We start from the raw sequence: 15,657 nt of genomic DNA, 5'->3' as shown, positions 1-15,657 counted from the left end.
AGGAACTATTTTGAATGTCTGAGTTCACACTTTATTCAACAGGCCAACGGGGTTACTAAAAGTTTAGACAGATTGTTAACCGAAGGTTAAGTGTATCGAGGTAAATGGACACTGCAAATTTTGTACTTTTTAAAGTTCCCAGGGAGCATGTGTTTTAGTTGTTGTTGTTGTTAAAGAGGAGACCTGAATTGCTCCGTGTCTCACAAATATAACTGTTTTTATTTGATAAGAGTGTGGTTATACAAAGGAATTCAAATTTATCAAAACAGAAAACGTTGAAAATACGTGAGCACACATTGTGTGACCAGTGATGCGAGTGGCTCCTTGATACAAAAAGCTACGCCAGGTAATCAGATGAATCTCCTTTCTCCAGCACCCTTATATAATTAACGCATCAACCGAAGAGGCAGGACTCTGCCGGATCTCGCCCAGCTGGGGTCTTCTCGTCCATCTTCATCACCCTCGGCTCTCCAACAACCCTGCGGGGTAGGATGGGACAATAACGCTCTAATCACCCGGTAGCCGTGGGAGGCGTTGGACAGCTCACCTATCCCAGGGTTTCCAGACTCTGCCCTCATCCAGGTGCTGAGACAGCCAAAACTTAAACATTTTTCTTTCAGCTCCTCAACCCGTTTCTTCGCCACCTGCCCGCCACTCCTGCAAGCGTACGACACCTCGGGTGAGCCCTCTGGCCACCTGAAGTCACATCGCAGGGAGGCCCTCTGGTCACTTGCGCTCTTGAAACCCCCTCGTGGCTCCGAGGTTCAAGGCCGTGGGCACCCGCGAGGCCTGAGAGCGACGTTCTGGCCGAAGGACTCCAAATAAAGACGCCAGACTGCGGGGGCCCAGGGCACTGTGGAGCCAGATCCAGAAGGTGAGGTGACAGCCGGTAGCCCGCGGCCCTCAGGTCGCTTGAGTCGCAGCGAGGCCGTGGTCGGGCGTCGTGGAGGCGGCGCTTGGCCCCCCGCCCGCCTGCGGGCGCCCGGAGTCGCTGGCCGCTGCGCCCCGCCTTCTCGCCGCAGAAAACCCGGCAGCTGCCAGGACCAGGTTGGGGGCCGCGTCGCGGGTGTGGCCGCCGCCGCTTGAAGGCTGGGCTGTGAACCCGGCCCTGAGCGCGGCCGCCGCCGCCGGCGCCATAGCTCCAGCGGCCGACCAGGTGCGTGCGCCGCCCGCCCGCCCCCGGCAGCCAACGGCTGAGCTGGCTCCCCCCGGGCAGGCGAGCCGAGGCGGGTGGCAGACCCCAGAGTGAGGGGAACTTTCCGAGTAGCTCGTTCGTGGGAGCGACTGACAGACGGGGTGGGGAAGCCGCCGGGAGACCGGTCTGGCCTGTGGCTTCCGCAGCAAAGGCCCAGAAATGAGGAAATCGAATGAGGGCGCCGGGATGGAGGAGGATGCTGGGCGCAGAGGGCAGGAGCCAGGCATCATGGCTCCTTTTCCCTCTCGTCCTGGGACGCGGGAGGGAGTGCTCCGGCCTCAAGCTGCCAAGATGCTTCCCTTGCCGGCATCTGGAAGCAATTCCTAGTTTGCCTTTATCGGGAGCTCCTCTGTGGTTCTTTTCACCTTTTATCTTGTACTTTCATTTTTGGTGTGCAATTCTAGGTTCCACGCCGGCTCCTAAGTTCCACGGGACAGAGCCCGTGTTGGACTTGTCAGGTCCTCAGTGTGGTCCAGACGGTAAAGCGTCTGCCCGCAATGCGGGAGACCCAGGTTCTATTCCTGGGTTGGGAAGATCCCCGGGAGAAGGAAATGGCAACCCACTCCCGTACTGTTGCCTGGGAAATCCCATGATGGAGGAGCCTGGTAGGCTACAGTCCATGGGGTCCCAAAGAATGGGACACGACTAAGCGACTTCACTTTCTTTTTCTTTCAGTAGTACTCAGTGAGGAATTGAGCAAGAAAGTGAGTTCCTATGGAGAACTGGTGAATTAACGTCAGTGAATGAATACACTTGAAATAGATCTGAATGGAAGAATACATGAATGGATATAAATACACACAACGTGGAGGCAGTGGAGACAAAGGCTTACAACTCTTTATCTTCTGGTAGTTTTCCAAAGGCTGTATACATGTTGCACTCATAAATGCAGTCATTCTGACTGTGGCTGTTTAAAAGTTCTATGCTGTATTAAAATAATCCGCAGAAGCATCCCTTCATTTTCCATTTTAGGTAGATTTTCCTTTATGCATTGCTTAAAGTGAAGTACGTCTAGGTTTCTTCTTCTGGGTGTTTTTTTTTTTTTTTTCTTGTATTTTATTTTCTGACTTTGCAGAATCAGTGTCACTATAATTTTCTTTTTACATTTATTGTGTACTTTATAATATTTTTTTAATGTATTTATGAAAGATAAGTGAATCTGAAGGCAGTACCACGTGACTCTGCTTTTTGTAATTGGTAAAACCAGACATTTCTTTGAATTCAGGATTGTGGAGGATCTTGTTTGCTTTCCCAAGACAGGTGCTGGCTGGTTTGTGGGTGACTGAAGAAGGCTGACTATAGTTCAGAGAGGAAAAGAGAGACATTTATCTGTGTGCAGATACTTTGGAAGTGACTCAGGTGGAGACTGCTTTAATTCAACTGGTCACTGCTTCAGTTTCAGGTTTCCAGGCCTGGGTTTCAGAAAACCTGGATGACTTTAGACTTGTTCCTTTATCTCTTTAGGTCTGTTTCTTAATCTTCGAAATGCAGGAGGTTCGGTAGGGCCCCTTCCTGAGGTAGACTTCCAGGATTCTCTTTTATTAGGTAAAAGGTGAAATTGCAGATGATTTTAGGAAAGCTTAACTCACTTCAACTGCTCCGCTTGGGATTCTGTAGAATATTGGCCCCACTGTCTTATCTGCAAATTACAACTCATTCCTCATCTTCTTCACTCTGCTGCAGAAGGACCTGGGAGTTTAAGATGAGAATTATAGAGTCTGGGCAGGAGGGGAGAAAGGAAGGCAAAACAGTTTTGTACATTGCCACAGGCCCCCCATCCTGGGTCTAACTTGTTTTCAATGCACTCAGCCAGACAATGCCATATATTTTCAGCATATCTAGGGAATCATCACTATTAATTTGCCTGCATTTGAGATTAGTTATCATAGATCACAACATTTTGGAAATGGAAGGACCTTAGAGATTTTTAAAAGGCACTTAAAATGTCATTTTACATATATATTAAAACATTTCTTGCATGCTACATTTCACAAAGTCCCAAATGTGTTAAGTAAAATAAAATTAACGTTACCTACTTCTGTTCTTTCAAGTCTCTTGGGAGAAGTGAAGTCAGATATGGTGCTTGGTGGAAAAAAAAACACACAACTTTTTGTGACTCTGTTCTCAAAGATCCAGTTGTGGGGTCACATATGATTCCGACATGGAATGTAACAGAGATGATATTTATGGGGCAGTGACCACTCACCAGGCACTGTTACATTTAACCTTTTTACTTGTTTTGCCCCATTTCATCCTTGCTGTAAACTTAAGTACTGCATACCTTGTAATCCCTATTCCACCTTCCAAAAATAGAAACAGTGCTTTGAAAATGGGAAGGTAAGGTATTCAAAACACAAACAGATGGAGGCAGGGTTTCTCCCAGAAATGTAGACAATCCCTGCTAGGAAAATCTGTGCAACATTGGAGAATGTGGTCTCTGTGTGTGTTCCAGGATATATATTAAACTCTCGGGCATTGTGGATAAGGGTATTTAGAATGGGAGCTCAGGAGGGGGATAATTGAGACTGAATTACAGAGAATTGGTATAGCATTTTGAAAATTATTGAGTTCCATTGCTACTCTGGAAGACTCACATTTTTACATAGGTGCACATACATCCTAATGTTAAATGTGCTCATATTTAATAATCCAGGGAGTATAAAAAGGATCAATCACATCAAGAGATATATGGATGAGTGGCACCTATGGACATCAAACTGAGTACAGTGTTGTTTTTTGGGCTAGTTTTCCGATCCTTGATAAGTTGCTACCTCCCAACCTCCTTCTTTATAAGAGTGACAACTCCTAATGCAAAATACAATGCCTACCTTGCTGTAATCTAGGGGCAGGAATGCAGGATGAGTTTCCAAAACTCTTATAATTAATTGACAAGAGCAAAAGAGGAAAAGAGAGGCCCATAAAGTAAGTGGTAAATTATTTTGTTTCTTCGTCAGTCGAGTTTCATAGAAGGCAGAGACCAGTTGCAGCTGCTTGAAAAACTAAGAGTGATGCCAGTTTGATTTAGCTCAGGAGGCTGAAACTTTCTGCCCTGAAGGCTGGTGTGATGGAATAGACCTTCCCATTGCTCACAATATTATGAAAAAAACATTAAAGCAACAATTTTTATTACTTGCCCTGGAGCTAGAGCTTTAAAATGTACTTTCTTCTCCCCCTGCCCTCCCTAAACCACTTAGGTTTTTTAAAACAAACAACCCATTTATGTGTTTGCTACATTAGATTATTAGTCCTTTCCTTTATTCTTGGGCTGTTTCTTTATTGCAGCTAAGATGAAGGACTGGTGTGCTTCTGTGGAATTTTTCTTTAGTTATTATTTTACTCTGTGTGTGTTAATTTCAGTAACCGTTTATTGAGTGCGTACTGTGTGCCAGATAAAGATGAATGAGATACCAAGTTTATGGAGGGAAGTGAGCCATCCACAAATAATTGCAGCACAGGGTGATGTGGAAGTAGTGGCCACTCATTCTCCCAGGAGAGAGGTTTGGTCAGAATTTAGGAAGACTTCACAGAGCAGGTGAGTTTTGAACTGGATTTTGAAGCCTAAAGGCCAAAAGGAGGGAGAAAAGTGTTCTGAGCACAGAGAACAGGATGGGCAAAGAAAAGGAGGCAGTTTGAGCATAGCACTGCCAGGGAGAGACATGGATTGGGTGGGTCTTGTAAGGTTGGGGCCAGAGAAAGAAGGTCCTTGAATGTCATGTTATTTCAACTTTATCACAGCCTAGAAAATTTTATTTAAGAGTTTTAAAGCTAATTTTTAATAGGAGGAGTGCTATAATTGGACTTTCTCTAGAAAATAACCCCAGCAATAATATTTTGGGGAAACTAGAGATGGAAAGCTGGGAGGCCAGAGGAAAATGAGGATGCTGGTGCTATAGTCCAAAGGAAATAGGATAAGGGTCTAAACTAGCATAGGTTTGAGAGATTATCAGCAGATAGGCAGAGCAGGGTTTAATGACTAGCCAGATATGGGAAGTAAGGTTGACAATAATTCTGAGGTTTCAGTATTGCTCACTTAGGTAGATGCAGATGCCACTAATGAGGGTACTAAACATCAGATGAGGAAGAGGTTTGGGGAGGAAGACAGTGAGTAGAGACAACTCACAGATGTGAGAACATGTAGGAATATCCTTGATGTAGACCCTTGACTAGTGACTATAGTACTGTGACATCATATAGCCAAGACTGGTCAAATTTTATGACAGCTCCGCAGTCTAAATAGACAGTTCAATAAATCATGTAAAAAGAAGGAAAAAACACATTAGACTTTACTAATGATGTTTATATTTCAGGTGAGTTTCTTAGAACTCTAATTCTTATGTAAGTTCTACTGAAAAAAAAAAGATACTCAAACAATCAGGGGTTATTAAAAATTATCAAGAAAACCAAACCAGAGTGACACAGAGGGGAGTGGTTGAAATGAACAAAGATAAGCAAATGGTTGGAGTGTAGCAGAGAGGACTAATTGCTCAAGACACAGGTATAGGCAGATTTGGAATACAGAGATGATATTTGAGCTGGCTCTTCCAAATAATGTATTTCTTTAGTGGTAAGAATATCACAAGCTTTGGTTTCTCATCTATTCAACTTGTTCAGTTCAGTCCAGTCACTCAGTCCTGTCCGACTCTTTGTGACCCCATGGACTGCAGCACACCAGGCTTCCCTGTCCTTCACCAACTCCCGGAGCTTGCTCAAACTCATGTCCATTGAGTCGGTGATGCCATCCAGCCATCTCATCCTCTGTCGTCCCCTTCTCCTCCCACATGCAATATTTCTTGTCTTTTCCAAGGAGTCATTCTTTGCACCAAGTGGCCAAAGTATTGGAGTTTCAACTTCAGCATCAATCCTTACAATGAATATTCAGGACTGATTTCCTTTAGGATGGACTGGTTGGATCTCTTTGCAGTCCAAGGGACTCTCAAGAGTCTTCTCCAACACCACAGTTCAAAAGCATCAATTCTTTGGTGCTCAGCTTTCTTTATAGTCCAACTCTCACATCCATACATGACTACTAGAAAAACCATTGCCTTGACTAGATGGACCTTTGTTGGCAAAGTAATGTCTCTGCTTTTTAATATGTTTTCTAGGTTGGTCATAGCTTTTCTTCCAAGGAGCAAGCATCTCTTAATTCAACTTGTTAGGGAGAGACAAACAGGTGATTGTTTAGAGGTACTGTGCAGAGGGTTTGTTCTTATTTTGCAGATAAAGTGTTGGAAGACTTTGAACTAAGAGAAGAAAAACAGAGTAAGATAAAATGAGAAGGGTAATAATTAGGAGGGATTTTCAGAACATTTAATGAATTCTATGAGAAATAGTTACTAACAAAGAAAAAGTTAGATTGATGTAGTGTTCTCTTAGGGTCATGGCATTAAACTTGCTTGGAAAAAAGGATAAATTAGCATAGAACCTTATATATTAGAAAGAATTTTTACATTTGATTGTTACATGAGCCCTCAAAAGCATGTGCAGCCAGGCACTATTATCTTTCTCTTATAAACTAAAAATCTTGATGTGAAAGAGGCTGTAGTTTGTCTCAGATCCTATAACTGGCAAGCACTCCAGGCCTTCTGAATTTCAGCCCACTGCTCTATCCATTGTTTTGGAATCTTGCTTGCCTGGGAACCTTGATGTGTTACAGTATGTCCCTTCCACTCCCACCATGTCCATCATGTAAAAATAAGAATAAAGCAGATAAGAATGAAGCAGATGATATTTGAAGGTCAAGAAAACCAAGATCGGGGAGAGAGGCAGTGATGGAAAGGCTCCTTACCACCAGCTGTGCTACATGCAGTAGAAATGGTCACGAAGTCTCTAGAGAATATCTGGGGAACTCAAACAATACTTAAAATGTAATAGGAGAGTCTACAATAAAAAACAATTTTATGATTAAATCTTCCAAGAGGCAAATAACCCTTTAATTAAGTGGCATGTTAATGGCCACTAGGATCTGGTAAAGGCAAACATCCTTCCCGAGAGCCCCCAGAAGAAGTGCAGTCCTGCCAACACATTGATTTTAGCTGGTAAGTCCAGTGTTGGATTTCTGACCTACAGAACTATAAGCATTTGTTTTGTTTAAGCCACCAAGTTTTGTGGTCATTTGTTACAGCCAGCAATAGAAAACCAGTGCATTATCCTATAGATTTGCTGTAGGGTTAAGAAATGTAAGCATTTAGGAAAGGCCTTCTCAGTCAATACTAGCTACTGTCATTATTATTTTTTTCACTGGTACTTTCTCTTCTGTTTTTGCCTTTTTGTAATAGCCGTCCTGTGGTTACCCCAGATTGTTGGAAATCACTTCCCTCCTCCCCTGAGACTGTGACCTTAGGAGTTCCTCACTCCCAGGGTAGCCAGTATTCAGTCTCCAGCAATTTGTTAGAATTACCATTCAGGTATTCCTACATTTTATGGGTTCAGTGTCTTCTGCTCCAGATAAGCCAGAGCTGGGCTGTGACTCTCTGGATTTGCCTATCTCTGTAGACTTCAGGGTGGTGGTTTGCTTTTTACCCTCACTTCTCTGTTCTAAGGGGAGTGGTTGTCAGTTTGTTCAGTTCTATTTCCTTCTGCAAGGACAGGAGTAATGAGAGAAGTGAAAACAGTGCTCTCAGTACCCTATAGCTGTAATGAGCTCCTCTGTTCTTAGGAGAATTCCATCTCTATGCTGGATCCCTTTCTATTCTTTGGTTTTCAACCCAGTTTCATTCCAAAGAATGCCTTCTGGATTTTCTCATAGATTGAGATGCCATTAACCAAAATAGAAAACCCAGAAAGGATTCTGTGATGTATCTGAAATACAGGGTACAGTTCAGTTCAGTTCAGTCAGTTCAGTCACTCAGTTATGTCTGACTCTTTGCGACCTGGGGAGATTAGCCTTAACTCTTTCCTATTCCTCATCCTCCCAGATTTTAAGTCACCAAATGTTGCTGTGTCTACCTTTGATAGCACCTGAAATTTTCTGTTTTTTAATTATCCCCGTTCTTTCTATCCCCTTCATGGATCACAGCCTTGTAATGGCAAAGGGGGTTAACTCAATGAAGCTATGTGCCATGCCATGCAGGGCTACCCAGGACAGATGGGGTCATAGTGAAGAGTTCTGACAAAACGTGGTCCACTGGAGAAGGAAATGGCAGCCTACTTCAGTATTCTTGCCTGGAGAACCCCATGAACAGTATGAAAAGGCAAAAAGATATGACACTGGAAGATGAGCCCACCAGGTCAAAAGGTGTCCAGTGTGCTGCTGGGGAAGAGCAGAGGGCAATTACTAATAGCTCCAGAAAGAATGAATGGCTGAGCCAAAGCAGAAATGATGGTTAGCTGTGGATGTGTCTGGTGGTGAAAGTAAAATCCGATGCTCTAAAGAACAACATTGCATAGGAACCTGGAATGTTAGGTCCGTGAATTAAAGTAAATTGTATGTGATCAAGTAGGAGATGGCAAGATTGAATATTGACATCTAAGGAATCAGTGAACTAAAATGGACAGAATAGGCAAATTTAATTCAGATGATCATTATATCCACTCTGTGGACAAGAATCCCTTAGAAGAAATGGAGTATCCCTCATAATCAACAGAAGAATCTGAAAGGCAGTACTTGAGTGCAACCTCAAAAATGACAGAATAATCTCGGTTTGTTTCCAAGGCAAATCATTCAGTATCACAGTAGTCCAAGTCTATATCCCAATCACTGATGCTGAAGAAGCTGGAGTTGACCAGTTCTGTGAAGACCTACAATACCTTCTGGAACTAATACCAAAAAGGAAAGAGTTTCTTGATGCTTTTGAATTGTGGTCCCAGAGAAGACTTTTGAGAGCCCCTTGGACTTCAAGGAGATAAACCAGTCCGTCCTAAAGGAAATCAACCCTGAATATTCATTGGAAGGACTGATGCTGAAGCTGAAGTATCAATAGTTTGGCCACCTGATGCTAAGAACTGACTCACTGGAAAAGACACTGTTGTTGGGAAAGATTTAGGGCAGGAGGAGAAGAGGGCAACAGAAGATGAGATGGTTAGATCGCATCATCAACTCAGTGGACATGAATTTGAGCAAATTCTGGGACATAGTAGATGACAGAGGAATCTGATGTGGTACAGTTCATGGAGTTGCAAAGATTTGGATGTGACTTTAGTGACTGACCAAGAACAGCAATCCTTTCCTATCATGGGTCTACTCATATCCTTTATTGTTTCTTGCCTTGGATGGGCAGAGTCTTTTAATCATCCACACTGCTTCAAGAGTTGGATCATAGGCCAGATCATATTATTTTCCTTCTCAGAAGACCTACACTTTGAGAAATTACCTGTGAAATAAAGTAGAAACTCCTAATATGACATTTAAGGTTCTTAAAGATTTGGCATTAAAATGTATTTCTCAGTGCATTCCTAGTGCCTTCACTTACTGTATTAGTTCTCTAGGCCTGTCATAACAAAATACCACTGACTGTGTAGCTTAAGCAGTAGAAATTTATTTTATCATAGTTACAGAAGTTGAAAGTCCAAGATCAACATGTCAACAGGTTTGGTTTCTTCTGAAGCTTCTCTCTTTGGCTTGCAGATGTTCATCTTCTTGCTGTTTCCTCACATGGCCATTTTTTTCTCTGTTCATGTGCACCTCGGTGTCTCTATATGTCCAAATTTCCTCTTCAATCAGGTTATATTAGCCCACCTCCCCCAGTGCCCTCATTTTAACTTAATACCTCTTTAAAGTCCCCATGTCCAAGTATCACATTCTGAGGCACTGGGTTGTAGGGCTTAAGCATATGAACTGGGGTGTGGCACAGTTCAGCCCACAACACCTGTAAGGCCCCTCCGTGTATTATTCTATATGTGTATATTGGATTGCATCATGGGTGCACATCTTGACGTGGGAAGATTTGAAAGATACTGATTCCTGGGTCCCACCTGACTGTGGGTTCTGAACCACTCTGTCTGAAATGGGACTGGGAATACGTTTGTTGTAGGCATTCAGGTTCCCCCTAGTGCTTTATAATACTGCAGCTTTTTATACCCCAGACTTTTCAAAATAACTAACTTCTGGAGAACATGTTATAAATGTTCACATCTTTGCTCATGGTTGTTCTTTAACTGGAAAGACCCTTCCTACTATACAACTGTGAAAATTCATCTGTCCTGCAAGGCTGAGCTGAAATACCATCTTCTCTGTTATTACTTCCTTGTTCTCTCCTGTGATAATCCTGCACAACTTTATTATTACAGTTGACCCTTGAACAACTTGGGGATTAGGGGCACCAACCCCAGAGCAGTCAGATCTGAGAATAACTTTACAGTTAGCCCCACCTATCTGTAGTCCTCAGATTCAACCAACATCTGGTCCTGCAGTACTGTGGTATTTATTGAAAAAAATCCAGATGTGAGTGGACACACACTGTTCAAACCCATGTTGTTCAAGGGTCAACTGTACTTTATTTATTTATTTTTTTGTTCTGCATTCTTTTATTTATTTATTTTTAATTTTTTTAAATTTTTTTATTTTTTATTTTACTTTACAATTCTGTATTGGTTTTGCTAATACTTGAGAATCAGTTTCCTATTTTTTTTGTGTCCTAGTCATTTGCCTTCATCTTTCACCAGCTTCCTAAGGCCTAGGCCTAGGATGACCTATTCCTTATTTCTGTATATCTGAAACAGTTGTAGTTGCTCTGAGCACAGTAGGTAACCAGCCACTGTCTGTAGTATGAATAAATGAACTCATTAATAAATGCTAATAATTTCTTTTTCTTTAAGTGGGTTTTTAAAAAGCTATTGTTGCTTTAAAATTTGATAAACTTGTTTATCTCTCCACTGGATAAAAAGTCATAAGAAAATTATTAGCTTTACAATGTAAATCTAATGGCAGATTTTACTCTGGAATTGGGTATCCTACGAGATCAACCCTGGGATTTCTTTGAAAGGAATGATGCTAAATCTGAAACTCCAGTACTTTGGCCACCTCATGCAAAGAGTTGACTCATTGGAAAAGATTCTGATGCTGGGAGGGATTGGGGGCAGGAGAAGAAGGGGATGACAGAGGATGAGATGGCTGGATGGCATCACTGACTCGATGGATGCGAGTCTGAGTGAACTCCGGGAGTTGGTGATGGACAGCGAGGCCTGGCGTGCTGCGATTCATGGGGTCGCAAAGAGTCGGACACGACTGAGCGACTGAACTGAACTGAACTGAACATGATACAAGAACAATATTCTTCATGTGTATTTCCCACTTAGAACTTTAAACATGTAAAAATTTTTCCTGTAGAAGGTGTTGGATAATAGGAAGAGAATATAGTGAAGGCATCATAACAATTTGTGATAATGACAAATTTTTCTTTTTGCATTGCATTTTCAAGGCAGAGTGTGGATGGTTCAATTCTTAAAGATGAATGGATTTCCCAGCATCCACTTGTATATCCTTGTTTATCCTCTCAATCAAGAACTGATTCCTTTTAGGGGGGATGTGTTAAGGTGGAAATCTATTAGCTGAGCTAATAATAAGCAGTGCTTTTCTGGGTCAGTGAATAACAGAAACAGTTCTTGAAATAATTACATCAGCCAAGATCCAGTTTCCGAGTAGGGATCAAGAGTCTGACTTATCCTTTGTCAGTCTTCTCAAAACTACTAAAACTTCTAGAGATGGAGTAATCGCCTCTTAAATAATAGCTCCAAAGCCTTTTCTGAACCAGAGCAGGCAGTAATAGGGATTGGCAGGGGAAGGACTGATGTCTACGCATGAGGGGAAAAATGACTTTGCCTTGAGAAAACAGATGAGCCTTTGGATGTGGAAATTTACAAGACTCAGAGAGCCCTGAAACATCTTTAGAAGCTGAGCCCAGCTGAATAATGGGAGGCTGTGTGCTGGCTTGGCATGGGAGCCTGTCTGGCATAAACTCCACTGTAAACAACTCTTCAAACATTTGCATCTGCATACATGACATTAGATTCTCAAAATGTCCAATTAAACACTTTTCAATAAAAGAAACGTTTGCTTCCTCAGTTGACCTGGTGTCAGCCTGGCCTGTCTGGTGGGGAAGGAGTTGCAGCTGTTGAATACTGTTCGTTTCTGGACCCAGTCATGTCCTTCTGGTGGTTAGGACTCAGTGCTTTCATTGCCATGGCCTGGGTTCTATCCCTGATCAGAGAACTAAGATGCACAAGCTGAGTGGTGCAGCCAAAAAGAAAAAAAAGACTCTTCTTGAAAGCTGTGGAAACTGCGCCAACCTGTGGGCCATGGGATTAGGTTAGGTAACTAGAAGGAAACACTGAGGCAGTGAGTGCTTTTCAAACTCAAGAAAACCTACTCAGTGCTTTAGTTGTTTTGTCCTTTGAGCTTGAAAAATTATAAAAGTGATAATAGTAGCTGAGAAAGTGAAAAAGGGCAGTGCTGATTTATTTATTTATTTATTTTAATTTATTTATTTTTTATTTTACTTTACAATTCTGTATTGGTTTTGCCATACATTGACATAAATCCACTATGGGAAAATATTATTCTCTTGAGAACGATAAGCGAACTATATATAATTCAATTTTTCAACATTTCAGCAAATATATATTGAATAAGTGTTAATGGTGTGTAAGTATGTGTGTCTGTAGTGTATGCATTTCCCTGTCTGTGCTGACAGACATGGAGCTGCCCAAATTGTGACTGGTATAGCACACAACACAGATGCACAAAGGGAGAGAGGAAGGGAATAAGAGAGAAGAATCAAATTTAGATTATTCTTTAGAAAAGTGGGCATGTATAAGGAAGTGAAAAGCAAGTGATCTTGAATAAATTTTTCAGTGCTACTAGCTCAGTTTCAGAGAAAGCAATGGCAACCCACTCCAGTACTCTTGCCTGGAAAATCCCACGGACGGAGGAGCCTGGTGGGCTGCGGTCCATGGGGTCACCAAGAGTTGGACATGACTGAGCGACTTCACATTCACTTTTCACTTTCCTGCATTGGAGAAGGAAATGGCAACCCACTCCAGTACTCTTGCATGGAAAATCCCAGGGTCGGCAGAGCCTGGTGGGCTGCCGTCTATGGGATTGCAGAGTCGGACACGACTGAAGTGACTTAGCAGCAGCAGCAGCAACTTCAGTTTCCTAGTCTGTAAAATAGGGAATATAATATCAAGAACATCAAAGTTTATTGTCAGAATTAATTAAAATGATCTATATAAACTGCTTACAGGCTTCCCATTGATAAAGAATCCTTCTCCAAATGCAGGAGATGTGGGTTCAATCCCTGAGTCAGGAAGATCCCCTGGAGGAGGAAATGGCAACCCACTCCAGTATTCTTGGCTGGAATATTCCATGGACAGAGGAGCCTGATGGTTTATAGTCCATGGGGTTGCAAAGAGTCGGACACACTGAAGCAATTGAGCACGTATGCAAACTGTTCACAGTGGCACTTGCCACATTGTGAATGCTCAGTCAATGTTAGCGAATGATGAAATATTAATAACTTTTTGGACAGAGAAGATTGAAGCATTCCTATATGGTGAAGGGAAGGAGCCACAAAGAGGGAAAAAATGGATAGCTGGTGTGTGGCTGTACCACATTGAGTCCATCTTGTCAGCTCTATTTTAGGTCCACAGTTCTAACCCCTACCCCTCTTTCTGTGAGGCTGAGCTTTAGCTTAATTGACAAGGAATTCACTCAAGCCAGATATGTTCCCCATCAACGTTTACCCATGCTTTCTGGTATGAAAACTGGAAGCCTGCCTTATGCTTACACAGATGGTTACTGGTCATGAGATCCCTGGGGAGGGAAAAAATCCCCCATCCCCACTGGTGTGGTCGTGCTTCTCACTCGATAGTTGGATTCTGTTTTTAGCTTTGGCCCCTTTAGATCCCTCGTACCCCTTTCCATGGTGCAAAGTGCAACTGCAAATGCCTCCAGATCATCCTATCCGCCTGATCCTTCCTTCCTGTATGTAGGTTACCCATAGTAAACTTCATAATTGCACTTAATGGAATTGTCTGCTTTGTTTTCTGGTCTCAAAGTTCCTGGTCTGTTTGGAGGATATTCTTCAGTGTCTCTACCTCTCAGTAATTGCTACAGTATGGATAGAGAATTTGGCTTTGGAAAGGAGGGTGCTCAATTCTTTCACTGAGATGGGAGCTGAGAAGAATTGTGTAGATAAAGGGATAGAAAAGTTTTGGGTTGAGGATGAAGAAAGCCAAGTCATCTCATGGTCATAATATCATATTCTCAGTTATGTAGAAGAGGAGAGCTTTTGCTGAGCATGAGGGGAGTAGAGGTTGAATCTGGGGCTTAAGGAGAGTGGAAAAACTTTGTAGCAGCTGCTGTGGGGAATTTGATAGGAGTCAGTTGAAGATAAATATAAGGGTTGCTGAGCAATGCAAGGGACCCAGCTGAGATCAGACAGCCTTAGTTCATAGTGGAGATATTTGCCATGGTTAAGAAAATGTTGATGATAATATCATGGAGCACGTGCAATTTTGAAGAATTGGCAGCTTAGAGGAAGAGGAAAGGCAAAGGTGTTATAAGGTGCTAATAAAAGCATTCTTGGAATCGTTAACCACCAGGTGATATTGTGAGCCAAGATTAATCTGAAATGGTTAGTTGGGTAGACAGAAATACAGTCAGACTGGAGGCAAGGAGATCCTTGGACTGGAGGCAAGGAGACCCTTGGACTGCAAGGAGATCCAACCAGTCCATTCTGAAGGAGATCAACCCTGGGATTTCTTTGGAAGGAATGATGCTGAAGCTGAAACTCCAGTACTTTGGCCACCTCATGCGAAGAGTTGACTCACTGGAAAAGACTCTGATGCTGGGAGGGATTGGGGGCAGGAGAAGAAGGGGATGACAGAGGATGAGATGGCTGGATGGCATCACGGACTCGATGGACGTGAATCTGAGTGAACTCTGGGAGTTGGTGACGGACAGGGAGGCCTGGCGTGCTGCAATTCATGGGGTCACAAAGAGTCAGACACGACTGAGTGACTGAACTGAGAACTGAGGAAGCAAGGAAGTGTCTTAGTTAGCTCCAGCTGCTGTAACAAAGTGCAATAGAGAGGGTGGCTTATGCATGGCAGAAATTTACTTCTCACAGTCTGGAGGCTAGAAGTCTGAGATCAAGGTGCCAACATGGTCAGGTTCTGCTGAGGACCCTCTTCTGGGTTGTATACTGCCACTTTCTCGTAGTATCCTCACATGGCAAAAATAGAAGGTGCCCCTCTTACAAGGGAACAAATCCCATTCATGGGACTATATCCTTATGACCTAGTTAACTATCAAAGGCCCCACCTGCTGATTCTGTCACATTATTATGGTGGTATTATATGCATTTTATGGTGATACATTCGGTCTATTGCAGGAGGCTCTTCACTTAGCTGGCATCAATCTAGCTGCTACTCTGCCACACATGTGTTGAGTGGTGGGGATACAAGGATGAAGAAAACACAATTCACTTTAAAAGCTCAAAAGCGTTTATTGAGCTTCTTCTGTA

At 42.7% G+C, this 15,657-nt stretch overlaps 1 protein-coding gene across 3 annotated transcripts in view; it reads left to right on the top strand.

Annotated features, from left to right (window-relative positions):
- The first annotated feature begins 380 nt into the window (after positions 1–380).
- The window catches only part of CPQ (carboxypeptidase Q), a 572,477-nt gene continuing 557,200 nt past the window's right edge, over positions 381–15,657 (top strand). For 2 of the 3 annotated variants that reach the window (XM_040261026.1, XM_040261027.1), the window contains exon 1: positions 381–874. The gene's annotated coding sequence lies outside the window, so the exon portion shown is untranslated. Of the gene's footprint in view, positions 875–971; positions 1,157–15,657 lie in introns of those variants that run through there. The other variant, XM_040261025.1, reaches the window with a different exon arrangement.

Source organism: Oryx dammah, unplaced genomic scaffold (genome assembly GCF_014754425.2).
Source record: "Oryx dammah isolate SB20612 unplaced genomic scaffold, SCBI_Odam_1.1 HiC_scaffold_19, whole genome shotgun sequence".
NCBI lineage: Eukaryota > Metazoa > Chordata > Mammalia > Artiodactyla > Bovidae > Oryx > Oryx dammah.
This window is presented reverse-complemented; position numbering and strand designations above follow the sequence as displayed.